Source organism: Coregonus clupeaformis, unplaced genomic scaffold (assembly GCF_020615455.1).
Source record: "Coregonus clupeaformis isolate EN_2021a unplaced genomic scaffold, ASM2061545v1 scaf3290, whole genome shotgun sequence".
Lineage (NCBI taxonomy): Eukaryota > Metazoa > Chordata > Actinopteri > Salmoniformes > Salmonidae > Coregonus > Coregonus clupeaformis.
Window position 1 is genome coordinate 6,123 of NW_025536744.1, and position 20,107 is coordinate 26,229.

At 40.6% G+C, this 20,107-nt stretch overlaps 2 long non-coding RNA genes across 2 annotated transcripts; both read left to right on the plus strand.

Annotated features, from left to right (window-relative positions):
- The first annotated feature begins 14,169 nt into the window (after positions 1-14,169).
- On the plus strand, positions 14,170-17,143 carry LOC123489781. Its single transcript, XR_006660653.1, has 3 exons — positions 14,170-14,202; positions 16,699-16,749; positions 17,098-17,143. It is a non-coding gene; the product is annotated as an uncharacterized LOC123489781 (long non-coding RNA).
- A 1,848-nt stretch (positions 17,144-18,991) lies between these two features.
- On the plus strand, positions 18,992-19,656 carry LOC123489780. The gene is made up of 3 exons (XR_006660652.1): positions 18,992-19,098; positions 19,208-19,273; positions 19,573-19,656. It is a non-coding gene; the product is annotated as an uncharacterized LOC123489780 (long non-coding RNA).
- The last annotated feature ends 451 nt before the right edge of the window (positions 19,657-20,107 follow it).

Sequence of the window (20,107 nt, forward strand, 5' to 3'; positions counted from 1 at the left end):
AGCGTCCCGATATGGTATGACCCAACCAGAGTAGAGTGTGTGTGTTACGGTCCTCATATTGTTGGTTGGCAGATATTGTACAGTTTTAACAATTTTTATAGAGTTTTACATAAAAGCCCAGATCCATATATGAATTATCTTTCCTAACATCTGTGGTCCAATGCAGCCCTTGACCTCACCAATGAGTCTCACCCCAAAGGCGATTATGAATAGGTGGTAGGAATATATTGTGACCGAACTGAGTATGATCATTAGTTTACGAAATAGATATAATCTATATTATAAAACACAATATTTCTGACATGTTATTGTTGTATTTCATTCAGACACCAAGTGACAAGATCCCAGCTCAACCTTCAGCAGACCCAGAAGTGGAGACAGAGATCCACTTCTGCTTCCAACAGGTTATTACATATTTATTGTAGATCTTTTCTATTTAAATTAAATTGTTGTCTCAGTTCATTCCAAAATATGAATTAAATGGCTTTTTTACTGTATTATAACCAACCTTTTGTGTAAAATGTTCACAAAATCAACATTCCCATAACTTGTTTCGATATCATAGTGTAAAAAAATTAGCCCGACCATTTGACAGAACTAACCGCCCCTCAAAATATAAAAATAATCTTTATTCTCTCTAATGCCTATGTTTTTGTATTTTTGGGGCAATGTTTTGCCCATTTAACATATTTCTTATCAATTTGCGTGATTTAATTTATATGGCAGTTGATCCATTTACATTACTTTTAAGGTTGTGAGCTTTCTTTGACAACAAAAGGATAACTCAAAGTCAGGAACCTTGACTCTAGATGTGTTCGGTCGTCTATGTCTCATTTGGTACTAAGGCTGTTCAAGACGTAAATGTGTTTCAGATGGCGTCCCGATGGTATGACCCAGCAGAGTAAAGTGTGTGTGTACACGGTCCTCATATTGTTGGTTGGCAGATATTTTACAGTTTTAACAATTTTTTATAGAGTTTTACATAAAAAGCCCAGATCCATATGAATTATCTTTCCTAACATCTGTGGTCAATGCAGCCCTTGACCTCAGCAATGAGTCTCACCCCAAAGGCGATTATGATAGACAGGTGGTGGAATATATTGTGACTGGAACTGAGTATGATCATTAGTTTACTAAATAGATATGATCTATATTATAAAACACAATATTTCTGACATGTTATTGTTGTATTTCGTTGCAGACACCAAGTGAAAAGATCCCAGCTCAACCTTCAGCAGACCCAGAAGTGAGACAGAGATCCACTTCATCCTTCCAACAGGTTATTACACATTTATTGTAGATATTTTCTATTTAAATTAAATTGTTGTCTCAGTTCATTCCAATATATAAATGACATGGCTTTTTACTGTATCACAACCAACCTTTTTGTGTAAAATGTTCACAATATCAAAATTCCCATAACTTGTTTCGATATCATAGCATAAACAAAATTAGCCCCACCATTTGACAGAACTAACCGCCCTCAAAATATAAAATTAATCTTTATTCTCTCTAATGCCTATGTTTTTGTATTTTTGTGGCAATGGTTTTGCCTATTTAACATATTTCTTATCAATTTGCGTGATTTAATTTATATGTCAGTTGATCCATTTACATTACTTTTAAGGTTGTGAGCTTTCTTTGACAACAAAATGATAACTCAAAGTCAGTAACCTTGAATCTAGATGTGTTCAGTCGTCAAGTCCTCATTTGGTAATTAGGCTGTTCAAGACATAATTGTCTTTCAGATGACGTCCCGATATGGTATGACCCAACCAGAGTAGAGTGTGTGTGTTACACGGTCCTCATATTGTTGGTTGGTAGATATTGTACAGTTTTAACAATTTTTATAGAGTTTTACATAAAAAGCCCAGATCCATATATGAATTATCTTTCCTAACATCTGTGGTCAATGCAGCCCTTGACCTCAGCAATGAGTCTCACCCCAAAGGCGATTATGATAGACAGGTGGTAGGAATATATTGTGACCGAACTGAGTATGATCATTAGTTTACGAAATAGATATAATCTATATTATAAAACACAATATTTCTGACATGTTATTGTTGTATTTCGTTGCAGACACCAAGTGACAAGATCCCAGCTCAACCTTCAGCAGACCCAGAAGTGAGACAGAGATCCACTTCATCCTTCCAACAGGTTATTACATATTTATTGTAGATCTTTTCTATTTAAATTAAATTGTTGTCTCAGTTCATTCCAAAATATGAATTAAATGGCTTTTTTACTGTATTATAACCAACCTTTTGTGTAAAATGTTCACAAAATCAACATTCCCATAACTTGTTTCGATATCATAGTGTAAACAAAATTAGCCCGAACCATTTGACAGAACTAACCGCCCCTCAAAATATAAAAAATAATCTTTATTCTCTCTAATGCCTATGTTTTTGTATTTTTGGGGCAATGTTTTTGCCCATTTAACATATTTCTTATCAATTTGCGTGATTTAATTTATATGGCAGTTGATCCATTTACATTACTTTTAAGGTTGTGAGCTTTCTTTGACAACAAAAGGATAACTCAAAGTCAGGAACCTTGACTCTAGATGTGTTCAGTCGTCATGTCCTCATTTGGTACTAAGGCTGTTCAAGGCGTAAATGTGTTTCAGATGGCGTCCCGATATGGTATGACCCAACCAGAGTAGAGTGTGTGTTTGCACGGTCCTCATATTGTTGGTTGGCAGATATTGTACAGTTTTAACAATTTTTATAGAGTTTTTTACATAAAAAGCCCAGATCCACATATGAATTATCTTTCCTAACATCTGTGGTCAATGCAGCCCTTGACCTCAGCAATGAGTCTCACCCCAAAGGCGATTATGATAGACAGGTGGTAGGAATATATTGTGACTGAACTGAGTATGATCATTAGTTTACTAAATAGATATGATCTATATTATAAAACACAATATTTCTGACATGTTATTGTTGTATTTCGTTGCAGACACCAAGTGAAAAGATCCCAGCTCAACCTTCAGCAGACCCAGAAGTGAGACAGAGATCCACTTCATCCTTCCAACAGGTTATTACACATTTATTGTAGATATTTTCTATTTAAATTAAATTGTTGTCTCAGTTCATTCCAATATATAAATGACATGGCTTTTTACTGTATTACAACCAACCTTTTGTGTAAAATGTTCACAATATCAAAATTCCCATAACTTGTTTCGATATCATAGCATAAACAAAATTAGCCCCACCATTTGACAGAACTAACCGCCCTCAAAATATAAAATTAATCTTTATTCTCTCTAATGCCTATGTTTTTGTATTTTTGTGGCAATGGTTTTGCCTATTTAACATATTTCTTATCAATTTGCGTGATTTAATTTATATGTCAGTTGATCCATTTACATTACTTTTAAGGTTGTGAGCTTTCTTTGACAACAAAATGATAACTCAAAGTCAGTAACCTTGAATCTAGATGTGTTCAGTCGTCAAGTCCTCATTTTGGTAATTAGGCTGTTCAAGACATAATTGTCTTTCAGATGACGTCCCGACATGGTATGACCCAACCAGAGTAGAGTGTGTGTGTTACACGGTCCTCATATTGTTGGTTGGTAGATATTGTACAGTTTTAACAATTTTTATAGAGTTTACATAAAAGCCCAGATCCATATATGAATTATCTTTCCTAACATCTGTGGTCAATGCAGCCCTTGACCTCAGCAATGAGTCTCACCCCAAAGGCGATTATGATAGACAGTGGTAGGAATATATTGTGACCGAACTGAGTATGATCATTAGTTTCGAAATAGATATGATCTATATTATAAAACACAATATTTCTGACATGTTATTGTTGTATTTCGTTGCAGACACCAAGTGACAAGATCCCAGCTCAACCTTCAGCTGACCCAGAAGTGAGACAGAGATCCACTTCATCCTTCCAACAGGTTATTACATATTTATTGTAGATCTTTTCTATTTAAATTAAAATGTTGTCTCAGTTCATTCCAAAATATGAATTAAATGGCTTTTTACTGTATTATAACCAACCTTTTGTGTAAAATGTTCACAAAATCAACATTCCCATAACTTGTTTCGATATCATAGTGTAAACAAAATTAGCCCGACCATTTGACAGAACTAACCGCCCCCTCAAAATATAAAAATAATCTTTATTCTCTCTAATGCCTATGTTTTGTATTTTTGGGGCAATGTTTGCTCCATTTAACATATTTCTTATCAATTTGCGTGATTTAATTTATATGGCAGTTGATCCATTTACATTACTTTTAAGGTTGTGAGCTTTCTTTGACAACAAAAGGATAACTCAAAGTCAGGAACCTTGACTCTAGATGTGTTCAGTCGTCATGTCCTCATTTGGTACTAAGGCTGTTCAAGACGTAAATGTGTTTCAGATGACGTCCCGATATGGTATGACCCAACCAGAGTAGAGTGTGTGTTTACACGGTCCTCATATTGTTGGTTGGTAGATATTGTACAGTTTTAACAATTTTTATATAGTTTTACATAAAAAGCCCAGATCCACATATGAATTATCTTTCTAACATCTGTGGTCAATGCAGCCCTTGACCTCAGCAATGAGTCTCACCCCAAAGGCGATTATGATAGACAGGTGGTAGGAATATATTGTGACTGAACTGAGTATGATCATTAGTTTACTAAATAGATATGATCTATATTGTAAAACACAATATTTCTGACATGTTATTGTTGTATTTCGTTGCAGACACCAAGTGAAAAGATCCCAGCTCAACCTTCAGCAGACCCAGAAGTGAGACAGAGATCCACTTCATCCTTCCAACAGGTTATTACACATTTATTGTAGATCTTTTCTATTTAAATTAAATTGTTGTGTCAGTTCATTCCAATATATAAATGACATGACTTTTTACTGTATTACAACCAACCTTTTGTGTAAAATGTTCACAAAATCAACATTCCCATAACTTGTTTCGATATCATAGTGTAAACAAAATTAGCCCGACCATTTGACAAAACTAACCGCCCTCAAAATATACAATTAATCTTTCTTCTCTCTAATGCCTATGTTTTTGTATTTTTGGGGCAAAGTTTTTGCCCATTTAACATATTTCTTATCAATTTGCGTGATTTAATTTATATGGCAGTCGATCCATTTACATTACTTTTAAGGTTGTGAGCTTTCTTTGACAACAAAATGATAACTCAAAGTCAGGAACCTTGACTCTAGATGTGTTCAGTCGTCAAGTCCTCATTTGGTAATTAGCCTGTTCAAGACGTAATTGCCTTTCAGATTACGTCCCGATATGGTATGACCCAACCAGAGTAGAGTGTGTGTGTTACACGGTCCTCATATTGTTGGTTGGCAGATATTGTACAGTTTTAACAATTTTTATAGAGTTTTACATAAAAAGCCCAGATCCATATGAATTATCTTTCCTAACATCTGTGGTCAATGCAGCCCTTGACCTCAGCAATGAGTCTCACCCCAAAGGCAATTATGATAGACAGGTGGTAGGAATATATTGTGACCGAACTGAGTATGATCATTAGTTTACGAAATAGATATGATCTATATTATAAAACACAATATTTCTGACATGTTATTGTTGTATTTCGTTGCAGACACCAAGTGACAAGATCCCAGCTCAACCTTCAGCAAACCCAGAAGTGAGACAGAGATCCACTTCATCCTTCCAACAGGTTATTACATATTTATTGTAGATCTTTTCTATTTAAATTAAATTGTTGTCTCAGTTCATTCCAAAATATGAATTAAATGGCTTTTTACTGTATTATAACCAACCTTTTGTGTAAAATGTTCACAAAATCAACATTCCCATAACTTGTTTCGATATCTTAGTGTAAACAAAATTAGCCCGACCATTTGACAGAACTAACCGCCCCTCAAAATATAAAAATAATCTTTATTCTTTCTAATGCCTATGTTTTTGTATTTTTGGGGCAATGTTTTTGCCCATTTAACATATTTCTTATCAATTTGCATGATTTAATTTATATTGCAGTTGATCCATTTACATTACTTTTAAGGTTGTGAGCTTTCTTTGACAACAAAAGGATAACTCAAAGTCAGGAACCTTGACTCTAGATGTGTTCAGTCGTCATGTCCTCATTTGGTACTAAGGCTGTTCAAGACGTAAATGTGTTTCAGATGACGTCCCCGATATGGTATGACCCAACCAGAGTAGAGTGTGTGTGTTACACGGTCCTCATATTGTTGGTTGGCAGATATTGTACAGTTTTAACAATTTTTATAGAGTTTTACATAAAAAGCCCAGATCCACATATGAATTATCTTTCATTTACATTACATTTACATTTTAGTCATTTAGCAGACGCTCTTATCCAGAGCGACTTACAGTTAGTGAGTACATACATAATTTTTTTTTATACTGGCCCCCCATGGGAATCGATCCCACAATCCTGGCATTGCAAACGCCATGCTCTACCAATTGAGCTACATCCCTGCCGGTCATTCCCTCCCCTACCCTGGACGACGCTGAACCAATTGTGCGCCGCCCCATGGGTCTCTTCCTAACATCTTTGGTCAATGCAGCCCTTGACCTCAGCAATGAGTCTCACCCCAAAGGCGATTATGATAGACAGGTGGTAGGAATATATTGTGACTGAACTGAGTATGATCATTAGTTTACTAAATAGATATGATCTATATTATAAAACACAATATTTCTGACATGTTATTGTTGTATTTCGTTGCAGACACCAAGTGACAAGATCCCAGCTCAACCTTCAGCAGACCCAGAAGTGAGACAGAGATCCACTTCATCCTTCCAACAGGTTATTACACATTTATTGTAGATCTTTTCTATTTAAATTAAATTGTTGTCTCAGTTCATTCCAATATATAAATGACATGGCTTTTTACTGTATTACAACCAACCTTTTGTGTAAAATGTTCACAATATCAAAATTCCCATAACTTGTTTCGATATCTTAGCATAAACAAAATTAGCCCGACCATTTGACAGAACTAACCGCCCTCAAAATATAAAATTAATCTTTATTCTCTCTAATGCCTATGTTTTTGTATTTTTGGGGCAATGTTTTGCCCATTTAACATATTTCTTATCAATTTGCGTGATTTAATTGATATGGCAGTCGATCCATTTACATTACTTTTAAGGTTGTGAGCTTTCTTTGACAACAAAATGATAACTCAAAGTCAGGAACCTTGACTCTAGATGTGTTCAGTCGTCAAGTCCTCATTTGGTAATTAGCCTGTTCAAGACGTAATTGCCTTTTCAGATTACGTCCCGATATGGTATGACCCAACCAGAGTAGAGTGTGTGTGTTACCACGGTCCTCATATTGTTGGTTGGCAGATATTGTACAGTTTTAACAATTTTTATAGAGTTTTACATAAAAAGCCCAGATCCATATATGAATTATCTTTCCTAACATCTGTGGTCAATGCAGCCCTTGACCTCAGCAATGAGTCTCACCCCAAAGGCAATTATGATAGACAGGTGGTAGGAATATATTGTGACCGAACTGAGTATGATCATTAGTTTACGAAATAGATATGATCTATATTATAAAACACAATATTTCTGACATGTTATTGTTGTATTTCGTTGCAGACACCAAGTGACAAGATCCCAGCTCAACCTTCAGCAAACCCAGAAGTGAGACAGAGATCCACTTCATCCTTCCAACTGTTATGATTTACCAGTATTAGAACCCAAATGCAGACAAGTACACCAAGCCAGAGAAGGTTTAACAGGTTTATTTAAAATGTTCAATAGTCCAGGTTTCCAATAATAGGGGAAGAGCAAGTCCAGGTTACAGGGAGGGTAACAGATCCAGGTCAGGGCAGGTGTGGTACCGTAATGTCCTAGTGTCCGTGGTGAGTCCAAAAGAGAGGTCCGGTAGTGGAGAGCAGGATGGTGGTGGCAGGAGTGAAGCGGAGGCAGGAGTCAGGTTCAAAATATCTGTGGCACAGGAGAAAAAGTAAATAGAACAGGCCAAAACACAAAGAGCAAAAATAAACAGGTTGAGTCGGCAGCGAGACTAACATGGTCGTCTTGACTATGATCTGACGATGAGTGGTAAGTTTGACCGGGTCTTAAAGGCTGAGGTGATTATGGTGAAAGAGCTGCAGCTGGAACCCTGACTCCCGCACACCAGACTTCACTCCTGCAATCAAGGACAGACAGAGGGGAGGGAGAGAGCAGAGAGAGGCTACCTAGCAGCAGTAGGCCTAACAGTACCCCCCCTCTACGGACGCCACCTGGCGGCGCGAGGTTCTCGGGATGTAACCTATGAAACTCTCGGACCAGAGCAGGATCCACAATGAAGCTCCTGGGCACCCAGGAACGTTCCTCAGGACCATAACCCTCCCAATCCACCAGGTACTGGAAACCACGACCCGGCGGCGAACATCCAGAAGTCGCCGGACAGTGTAGACGGACCCCCACCCATGATCCTGGGCGGAGGAGGGGGGACGAGAGGGCGGGCACAGAGGGCTAACCGACACAGGCTTAATCTGGGAAACATGAAAGGTGGAATGAACCCGTGAGAGGCAGGAAGAAGTAGCTTAACCGCGCAGGGGGTTAACAATAGACAGTATCTTGAACGGTCCTATAAAACGAGGCGCCATCTTCTTAGACTCCACCTTCAATGGAAGGTCCCGTGACTTCAGCCATACCTCTTGACCAGGAGAGTAACCGGGAGCCTGGGACCGGTGACGGTTGGCTTGCCTCTGCATGTACGCCGAAGCTTCGGGACAGAGCTACCCTGGCCTTCCTCCAGACCTTGAAGCAGCGGGCGCATGTGGGACTGCACCAAGGGTACCGCCAGTTCCCTCTCTTGAGAAGGGAACAGGGGAGGTTGATAACCCAGAGCACACAGAAAAGGAGACAAACCAGAGGAAGCGTTAGTCAAGGTGTTATGAGCATATTCCACCCAGGGGAGCATGGAGCTCCATGACCCAGGGTTAGACCCTGTGACACAGCGAAGGCGGTCTCCATCTCCTGGTTCGCTCTCTCGGCTTGCCCGTTGGTCTGGGGGGTGATATCCAGAGGACAGGCTGGATGTAATGCCCAAAGCTTTACAGAAAGCTTTCCACACCTGGGAGACAAACTGGGGACCCCTGTCAGAGACAATATCCGTGGGTAGACCATGAGAGCGGAACACATGTTCAACCAAAATATCAGCCGTCTCTCTGGCAGTGAGCAGTTTAGGTAGGGCCAAAAAATGAGCGAACTTAGAAAAACGATCAATCACCGTAAGAATTACAGTCTTTCCAGACGAGGGGGAAGTCCAGTGACAAAATCCATAGCGATATGCGACCAGGGCCGGCTGGGTATAGGTGGAGGTCGTGAGATGACCAGCGCTGGCCTGGGTGGAGTTCTTACTTGTGCACATACCGTACAAGCAGCAATGAAGGCTCGAGTGTCCGCCTCCATCGTGGCCCACCAGAACTTCCCGTCGCACAAAGTCAAGGGTCCGCGAAACTCCAGGGTGACAGGTAAGGGGAGACGAGTGAGCCCACTGAAGTACCTGGGAGCGAGCAGACTCAGGGACAAACATCCGGTTAGGGAGGACCCCTCCCAGGGTCAGCTTGATGATGTTGAGCCTGTCTAACAATCCCCCTCGATGTCACATGTGATGACCGCAATACTGCAGGTAGGAGGCAAAATGGGTTCAGGGTTACTACCAGTATCAACAGCCGAATGAACACGAGACAGGGCGTCAGGCTTGACGTTGCGTGACCCAGGACGGTAAGACAGAGAAAAAATTGAATCTCCCAAAAAATAGTGCCCACCTGGCTTGACGGGGGTTGAGCTGCTTCGCTGACTGGAGGTAAGCCAGATTCTTATGATCCGTCCAAACGATGAAGGGTTGTTCCGCCCCTCCAACCAATGTCGCCACTCCTCGAGAGCCAGCTTAACGGCGAGCAGTTCACGATTGCCAACATCATAATTCCTCTCTGCCTGAGAAAGTTTCCTTGAGAGAAAAGCACAGGGATGCAGTTTGTTATCTTCAGGAGAACGCTGTGACAACACCGCACCTACCCCAGTGTCGGATGCATCCACCTCCACGACAAACTGGCGGTCGGGGTCCGGCTGCATCAGAATGGGAGCCGAGGCGAAGCGATGTTTCCAGTTCTTCGACGCTGATTCGGCCCCTTCATTCCAAGCGAACGGTCGTGAGATGGAGGTGAGAGCGGTGAGTGGCGCCGCAATGCGGCTGTAGTCCTTGATGAACCTCCTATAGAAGTTCGCAAACCCCAGAAATCGTTGAAGTTGTTTGCGGGTAGAGGGGGCTGGCCAGTCCGTGACAGCAGAGATCTTAGCTGGGTCCATCCGCAACTCCCCCTGAGCGATGATGTAACCCAAAAAAGAGGTCTCAGACACATGAAATTCACATTTCTCCATCTTCACAAACAGTTTGTTCTCCAACAACCTTTGCAACACCTGGCGCACATGCAGTTCATGTTCCTGGGAGGACTCTGAGAAAATCAAGATATCATCCAGATAGACAAAAACAAACCGATTCAACATGTCCCGAAGGACATCATTGACTAGTGCCTGAAAAACAGCAGGGGCATTAGACAACCCAAAAGGCATAACCAGATACTCAAAATGTCCCAAGGGTGTGTTGAAGGCAGTCTTCCATTCATCACCTTTACGAATGCGCACCAGGTGATACGCATTTCGTAGATCCAGTTTCGTAAAGATGGTAGCACCATGAAGGAGGGGAAAAGGCAGAGAATACTTGTTCTTAATGGTGATGTTGTTAAGTCCACGGTAATCAATACAGGGTCTGAGGGTCTTATCCTTCTTAGCAACAAAAAAGAATCCCGCTCCTACAGGTGACGAGGAAGGACGCATAATACCTGCCGCCAAGGAGTCCCGAATGTAGTTCTCCATAGCCTCCGTCTCCGGCCGGGAGAGATTGTACAGGCGACTGCTGGGGAGCGGGATCCTGGCTGGAGGTCAATGGCACAGTCGTAAGGGGCCGGTGAGGAGGAAGAGAAGTAGCTCTGTGTTTGCAGAAAACGGATGCCAGGTCGTGATACACGTCAGAACATTAGAAAGATCCATGGACTCCAGTGGAGGTCGAGGCACAGTACTGGCAGGAGTCAGAGCAGAACACAAACAATTCACATGACAAAATGTGCTCCATGAAACAATTCTACCTGTCACCCAATCAATGTGTGGATTGTGTCTTATGAGCCAGGGGATACCAAGGACCAGAGGGGTCTGTGGGCAGTCGATAATATGGAATTGAATGTTCTCCTGATGATTTCCCGACACTCTAAGACAAACAGGAACAGTCTGATGGGTAATATGGGTCAACAATTGTCCATTCAGACCCTTAGCCTGCAGCGGACAGTCCATAGGAACAGTCTCCAAATCCATTTGTTGAGCCCACTCTCTCTATCCAAAAGCTTTCGTCTGCACCAGAGTCAATCAGTGCACTAACAGAGAGATTCTGGAACTGCCACTGGGAGGGATGCCTGGAGCAGAATGCGGGGAGAAGAGGAAGAATCAGCTGCTCGGCTCACCAAAACTTCTCCCATTAATGATGAGCCGCCCTTTTCCCCGGGACGAACTGGGCAGGAAGGAACGAAATGACCAGCTTCTCCACAATACAGGCAGACCCGAGCCTGAATGCGACGTGCACGCTCCTCTGAGGACAACCGTGCACGACCCACCTCCATGGCTTCGGTTCAGTGCTCCTCGTTACGACTCGGGAAGACACGGCTTTCTCCGTAGGGAAGATGCGGGGAGGAGTTTGTTGATGACAGACAGGTTGCTTGGAACTAACACTCCTCTCCCGGCGGCGCTCCCAAATCCGATTATCCAACCTGATGGTGAGTGAAATAAGATTATCCAGCGTAGGCGATTCATCATATGACACCAATTCATCTTTCAAAGTCTCAGACAAAGCATTGATGAACACTCCTTGTAATGCCTCGTCATTCCAACCACTCACTGCTGCTAAAGTCCGAAACTCCACTGCCATCTCCGCCACACTGCGAGCCCCCTGCCGAAGAGAAAACAACCGTTTCGCAGCCTCCTTGCCTCGTACGGGGTAGTCAAAAACCTTCCTCATCTCAGTGGTGAAGGCAACGTAGCGTTGCAAATGTCCGACTGACTCTCCCAGACCGCGGATCCCCAGGCACGAGCGGAACCGCTAGTAGAGTTGATAAGGTAGGCAATACGGGCTCTTTCTGAGGCGTAGGTGAGGGGCTGTTGTTCAAACACTAACGAGCATTGAGTCAAAAAATCGCCACAGGTTCCCATGTTCCCGTCATAGCGCTCTGGAGCAGGAACAAAAGGCTCTCTGATCTGGGCTGAAGGGGTAGTAAGGGCAGACACTTGGATTGGTGAGTAATTGAACCTGATTAAGCAGCACCTGACTGTCCTCAGCAATCGTCTTAAACAGGGTATCATGTTGGCCAAGTAAAATGCCCTGATTGGCTATGGCAGTCCAAATTTGAGTGCACTCTGGGGTGGTATCCAAGCTACTGTCTGCTGGGTTCATGATGGTCAGATCATACTGTTATGATTTACCAGTATTAGAACCCAAATGCAGACAAGTACACCAAGCCAGAGAAGGTTTAACAGGGTTTATTTAAAATGTTCAATAGTCCAGGTTTCCAATAATAGGGGAAGAGCAAGTCCAGGTTACAGGGAGGGTAACAGATCCAGGTCAGGGCAGGTGTGGTACCGTAATGTCCTAGTGTCCGTGGTGAGTCCAAAAGAGAGGTCCGGTAGTGGAGAGCAGGACGGTGGTGGCAGGAGTGAAGCGGAGGCAGGAGTCAGGTTCAAAATATCTGTGGCACAGGAGAAAAAGTAAATAGAACAGGCCAAAACACAAAGAGCAAAAATAAACAGGTTGAGTCGGCAGCGAGACTAACATGGTCGTCTTGACTATGATCTGACGATGAGTGGTAAGTTTGACCGGGTCTTAAAGGCTGAGGTGATTATGGTGAATGAGCTGCAGCTGGAACCCTGACTCCCGCACACCAGACTTCACTCCTGCAATCAAGGACAGACAGAGGGGAGGGAGAGAGCAGAGAGAGAGCTACCTAGCAGCAGTAGGCCTAACACCAACAGGTTATTACATATTTATTGTAGATCTTTTCTATTTAAATTAAATTGTTGTCTCAGTTCATTCCAAAATATGAATTAAATGGCTTTTTACTGTATTATAACCAACCTTTTGTGTAAAATGTTCACAAAATCAACATTCCCATAACTTGTTTTCGATATCTTAGTGTAAACAAAATTAGCCCGACCATTTGACAGAACTAACCGCCCCTCAAATATAAAAATAATCTTTATTCTTTCTAATGCCTATGTTTTTGTATTTTTGGGGCAATGTTTTGCCCATTTAACATATTTCTTATCAATTTGCGTGATTTAATTTATATTGCAGTTGATCCATTTACATTACTTTTAAGGTTGTGAGCTTTCTTTGACAACAAAAGGATAACTCAAAGTCAGGAACCTTGACTCTAGATGTGTTCAGTCGTCATGTCTCATTTGGTACTAAGGCTGTTCAAGACGTAAATGTGTTTCAGATGACGTCCCGATATGGGTATGACCTAACCAGAGTGAGTGTGTGTTACACGGTCCTCATATTGTTGGTTGTGCAGATATTGTACAGTTTTAACAATTTTTTATAGAGTTTTACATAAAAGCCCAGATCCACATATGAATTATCTTTCATTTACATTACATTTACATTTTAGTCGTTTAGTAGACGCTCTTATCCAGAGCGACTTACAGTTAGTGAGTACATACATAATTTTTTTTTTTATACTGGCCCCCATGGGAATCGAACCCACAATCCTGGCATTGCAAACGCCATGCTCTACCAATTGAGCTACATCCCTGCCGGTCATTCCCTCCCTACCCTGGACGACGCTGAACCAATTGTGTCGCCGCCCCATGGGTCTCTTTCCTAACATCTGTGGTCAATGCAGCGCCTTGACCTCAGCAATGAGTCTCACCCCAAAGGCGATTATGATAGACAGGTGGTAGGAATATATTGTGACTGAACTGAGTATGATCATTGGTTTACTAAATAGATATGATCTATATTATAAAACACAATATTTCTGACATGTTATTGTTGTATTTCGTTGCAGACACCAAGTGACAAGATCCCAGCTCAACCTTCAGCAGACCCAGAAGTGAGACAGAGATCCACTTCATCCTTCCAACAGGTTATTGCACATTTATTGTAGATCTTTTCTATTTAAATTAAATTGTTGTCTCAGTTCATTCCAATATATAAATGACATGGCTTTTTACATGTATTACAACCAACCTTTTGTGTAAAATGTTCACAATATCAAAAATTCCCATAACTTGTTTTCGATATCTTAGCATAAACAAAATTAGCCCGACCATTTGACAGAACTAACCGCCCTCAAAATATAAAATTAATCTTTATTCTCTCTAATGCCTATGTTTTTGTATTTTTGGGGCAATGTTTTTGCCCATTTAACATATTTCTTATCAATTTGGGATTTAATTGATATGGCAGTTGATCCATTTACATTACTTTTAAGGTTGTGAGCTTTCTTTGACAACAAAAGGATAACTCAAAGTCAGGAACCTTGACTCTAGAGTGTTCAGTCGTCAAGTCCTCATTTGGTACTAAGGCTGTTCAAGACGTAAATGTGTTTCAGATGACGTCCCGATATGGTATGACCCAACCAGAGTAGAGTGTGTGTTACACGGTCCTCATATTGTTGGTTGGCAGATATTGTACAGTTTTAACAATTTTTATAGAGTTTTACATAAAAAGCCCAGATCCATTTATGAATTATCTTCCTAACATCTGTGGTCAATGCAGCCCTTGACCTCAACAATGAGTCTCACCCCAAAGGCGATTATGATTGACAGGTGGTAGGAATATATTGTGACTGAACTGAGTATGATCATTAGTTTACGAAATAGATATGATCTATATTATAAAACACAATATTTCTGACATGTTATTGTTGTATTTTGTTGCAGACACCAAGTGACAAGATCCCAGCTCAACCTTCAGCAGACCCAGAAATGAGACAGAGATCCACTTCATCCTTCCAACAGGTTATTACATATTTATTGTAGATCTTTTCTATTTAAATTAAATTGTTGTCTCAGTTCATTCCAAAATATGAATTACATGGCTTTTCACTGTATTACAACCAACCTTTTGTGTAAAATGTTCACAAAATCAACATTCCCATAACTTGTTTCGATATCATAGTGTAAACAAAATTAGCCCGACCATTTGACAGAACTACTCGCCCCTCAAAACATAAAATTAATCTTTATTCTCTCTAATGCCTATGTTTTTGTATTTTTGGGGCAATGTTTTTGCCCATTTAACATATTTCTTATCAATTTGCGTGATTTAATTGATATGGCAGTTGATCCATTTACATTACATTTAAGGTGGTGAGCTTTCTTTGACAACAAAAGGATAACTCAAAGTCAGGAACCTTGATTCCAGATGTGTTCAGTCGTCAAGTCCTCATTTGGTAATTAGGCTGTTCAAGACGTAAATGTGTTTCAGATTACGTCCCGATATGGTATGACCCAACCAGAGTAGAGTGTGTGTGTTACACGGTCCTCATATTGTTGGTTAGCAGATATTGTACAGTTTTAACCATTTTTGCAGTATTGCATAAAAGCCCAGATCCATATATTAATTATCTTTCCTAACATCTGTGGTCAATGCAGCCCTTGACCTCAGCAATGAGTCTCAAACCCAAAGGCGATTATGATAGACAGGTGGTAGGAATATATTGTGACTGAACTTTAATATGATCATTAGTTTACTAAATAGATATGATCTATATTATAAAACACAATATTTCTGACATGTTATTGTTGTATTTCGTTGCAGACACCAAGTGACAAGATCCCAGCTCAACCTTCAGCAGACCCAGAAGTGAGACAGAGATCCACTTCATCCTTCCAACAGGTTATTACACATTTATTGTAGATCTTTTCTATTTAAATTAAATTGTTGTCTCAGTTCATTCCAAAATATGAATTAAATGGCTTTTTTACTGTATTACAACCAACCTTTTGTGTAAAATGTTCACAAAATCAACATTCCCATAACTTGTTTCGATATCATAACGTAAACAAAATTAGCCCGACCATTTGACAGAACTAACCGCCCCTCAAAACATAAAAATTAATCTTTATTCTCTCTAATGCCTATGTTTTTGTATTTTTGGGGCAATGTTTTGCCCATTTAACATATTTCTTATCAATTTGCGTGATTTAATTTATATGGCAGTTGATCCATTTACATTACTTTTAAGGTTGTGAGCTTTCTTTGACAACAAAAAGGATAACTCAAAGTCAGGAACCTTGACTCTAGATGTGTTCAGTCGTCAAGTCCTCATTTGGTACTAAGGCTGTTCAAGACGTAAATGTGTTTCAGATGACGTCCCGATATGGTATGACCCAACCAGAGTAGAGGTGTGTGTTACACGGTCCTCATATTGTTGGTTAGCAGATATTGTACAGTTTTAACCATTTCTATAGAGTCTTGCTTAAAAACCCCAGATCCACATATTCATTTTTTCATTTATATGTCATCTATAAAACAGTATTGTCAATTTCTTAACCCAAATTATTTTCACATACAGTATAATGTATAATATCCTAATTTACTGTTACGGTACTGTGTCTTCATAATTTCATTCAAGGCAAGCAAGTCCAGTGGAATTGTACCCTTCCAGTGTCCTATTGCAAAGCAGGTAAGAAAGCTGCATTCTTGTCATTAGATAAAATAGTTCATATTCTTTGTTAACACATTGTGGTATTTTTGATGTGAGGAAACATTGTAGAAATTTGTACAGCTTAGGAAAAAACGCCATCTGCAAAAATCTGAGGCGCCGTCATGATCGTTGTGAGGATCGTTATGAGAAGAGATAGCTGAGAGACAGAGGTCTTTCAATCAGTTTACTAGAATACATTTTTCTGTGAGTATGTAGGTGTTATGCACAATGTGATGGTACTGTAGGGGAGTATGATACCCTAGGTATTAATACATGTATAAAGTTATTGACAGAATTAGATGCTTTTTTTTCTCCATTTTCCTTCAGACCTTGATGAATCTTCGGATGCTGCAGACTATCTTCCAGTCTCATGTGGGAACAATTCCTCGGATGCTTCTATTATAAGTACTACAAGTTCTTGTAGTAAGGAATATAAAACCACAGAAAAGAATCTCCACCACAAATTGTCAGAGAACACACCATTAGGGAATGTTACAGCACACAGTGGGGATAGTACCACCAGTTCAGAGAAGCCAAGAACATTAAGTTATTCCAAAGATGCGCAGCAATCCTTGTACTTCAGTAATAAGCTGCAGTGCCAATTCATCAGAGAACACATCACACCAGAAAAGCTCCATAAATGTCACACCTTTGTCAATAACAGCAAAAGGAAGCAAGTACAACAAGAAGCAATTTTGTCTTTATTGTAAAAAGGCCAATTATAAATTGGCAAGACACCTCGAATCCATCCACAGTGAAAAGCCTGATGTTGCAATGGCTTTCAGTTTTAATAAAGGATCCCGCAAAAGAAGAGAGTTGTTACGCTCTCTTAAGAAGAGATGAAACTTTTGACCATAATACTGAAGTGGCAAGCTGTGGCACTGGAGAGATGGTTGCCTGTAAAATACCTAGTAATGCAAAACCATCTGATGACTACCGTCACTGCAAATTTTGCGAAGGACTGTATGCAAGAAATTCCCCTATGGAGACATGTGAGAAACTGCCCGAAAAAGTCTGTTGAGGAGAGAGCCTCAAGTTGGGCGGTAAAACGGATTCAACTGCACTTACCAAGACCTGACTCAGTTAAGGAAACTGTTTGGAAGATTGCTTGTGAAATGAACCAGGATAGCGTTTCCTCGGTTGTAAGGAGGGAAACTGAATTCCTTTGTATCGTGAGTCACTGTTGAATTCCAGGAAACCATATGAGAGAAGGAATGACTACATACGGCAAAAAATTAGAGAGATGGCAAGACTATTGATAACGGCAAGGGCTATAACACCTTTGAAGAGCACCGAAGTCCTTGTTATGCCCTGTAACTTTCCCCATGTGATACAGGCAGTAAGATATGTTGCTGGTTATGATGTCGAAAGCAACTCGTATAAAATCCCATCATTGGCTTTGAAATTGGGCACAGTTTAGCCAAAGTTGCAGGCATTATTCAATGCAATGCCATCATTGCAAATCGCCCTGCTGTTGCAGAGTCTGCAAAGCAATTTGCCACTTTACATCAGAAAAAAGTGGACAGAGTCCATTTCAGCTGCCGCATTGGGTACACTTCAACAAGCCAAATGGAATAAACCACAGGTTTTACCCTTTACAGAGGATGTGTCGGTGCTGCACACGTTTCTTGCTACTGAGCGTGCTAAGTGTATGAAGGACCTTGAGGAAGAACCCAACAGCAAAAGCTTTGGAAATCTTGCTAAAGTGACTTTGACGCAGGTAGTACTATTTAACAGAAGGAGGGAAGGGAAGTTTCAAAATGGAGCTTCAGTCTTTCACATCCAGGGATCTTACGGAGCTGAATCCAGACATTGTGAGGGGCCTTACTGACTTCGAGAGGAAGCTTGCAGAGCACTTTGAGAGAGTTGAGATTCAGGGTAAAAAGGTCAAGAAAGGTTCCAGTGCTTCTAACCCCTGACATGATCACTGCTATGGACCTCCTCTTGATAAGCAGAAAAGAGTGTCAAGTCCACAAAGAAAATGTGTACATGTTTGCACGGCCATGTGTCCTTTCCCATTACAGAGGCTCCGACTGCTTTCGCAAGTATGCAAACAATGTGGTGCAAAGAACCCAGAGGCACTACCTCAACAAGATTGCGGAAACAAGTCGCCACTTTGTCCACACTACTAAACCTCAAAGAAAATGAAATGGATCAACTTGCCACCTTTCTAGGACATGACATCCGTTTCCATAGAGAATTCTATCGGCTTCCAAGAGAGTACCCTGCAGCTCGCAAAAGTCAGCAAACTGTTGATAGCAATCGAAAAAGGAAGACTGCCTTACCTGCAGGGGAAAGGGCTGGATGACATTGAGGTCAATCCTGAAGGTAACATTTTGTTTGAAATATAGTTTTTAGCCACTTCAAATATAACTATTATAAGTGTTGTTAGTCCTTAATTTAAATAATTGGCGTAAATGTTTTTTTACCCAACCAGATGAAGTAGAAATGAGTGATGATGATTCCAGTGAAGAAACCATTGCTGACCTACATCAATGCAAAGGTATCCTGACTTGCACATATGTGGTAATATCTTTAAGTTATGTCACATAAATGCACATTTCTGTGGGGATTATCGAAATGATCCTCTATCTGTTTTTAAACAATCACATTGGTGGTGATAAGTAATTCCACATTTATGGATTTGCAATCAGTTTATGTTTATATCTCAAATATCAGTTAATATCTAATGTAGAATTGCATATTGCCTGACATTGAGGTTGTTTACAGTGAATAATACAAGCAAGCAAACGTGTCATGAAGCTCATAGAACATAAATACATTCATTATTACTTTGCAAAGGCTCAACAACAGAGACTTCTAGGGACCAGACACTTCTGAGGCAAACACCAGAGTCAACCACCCTGGACAACATGGAGGGCACTTCTGAGTCCCAACCACCCTGGACAACATGGAGGGCACTTCTGAGTCAACCACCCTGGACAACATGGAGGGCACTCTGAGTCAACCACCTTGGATAACGTACACATGAGCAACACACAACCAAGACATGGTAAAATAGTCACATCCCAAGCATCCTCAAAGTGCTCCAAAGGAAAGCAAGGTTAGTAAGCATTTTGTATTCACATGTATTGATAACATCATATAACTACTAACTAGAATGCTTTGTATCATATCCTCCATTTGTCACTTTAGAGAGCTCATTGTTAATCAGTTGTATTTTGTTTCCATTTATGAAAGCTGTGAAGGTGAGAAGCAAGTGGACAGGTGATGAAGTGAAAGCTGTTGAGTGGCATTTGCTTAATTTCATAACAAGCTGCAGAATACCAGGTGAAAAGGACTGTGACTCCTGCCTCCAAGCAGAGCCAGTAGCTCT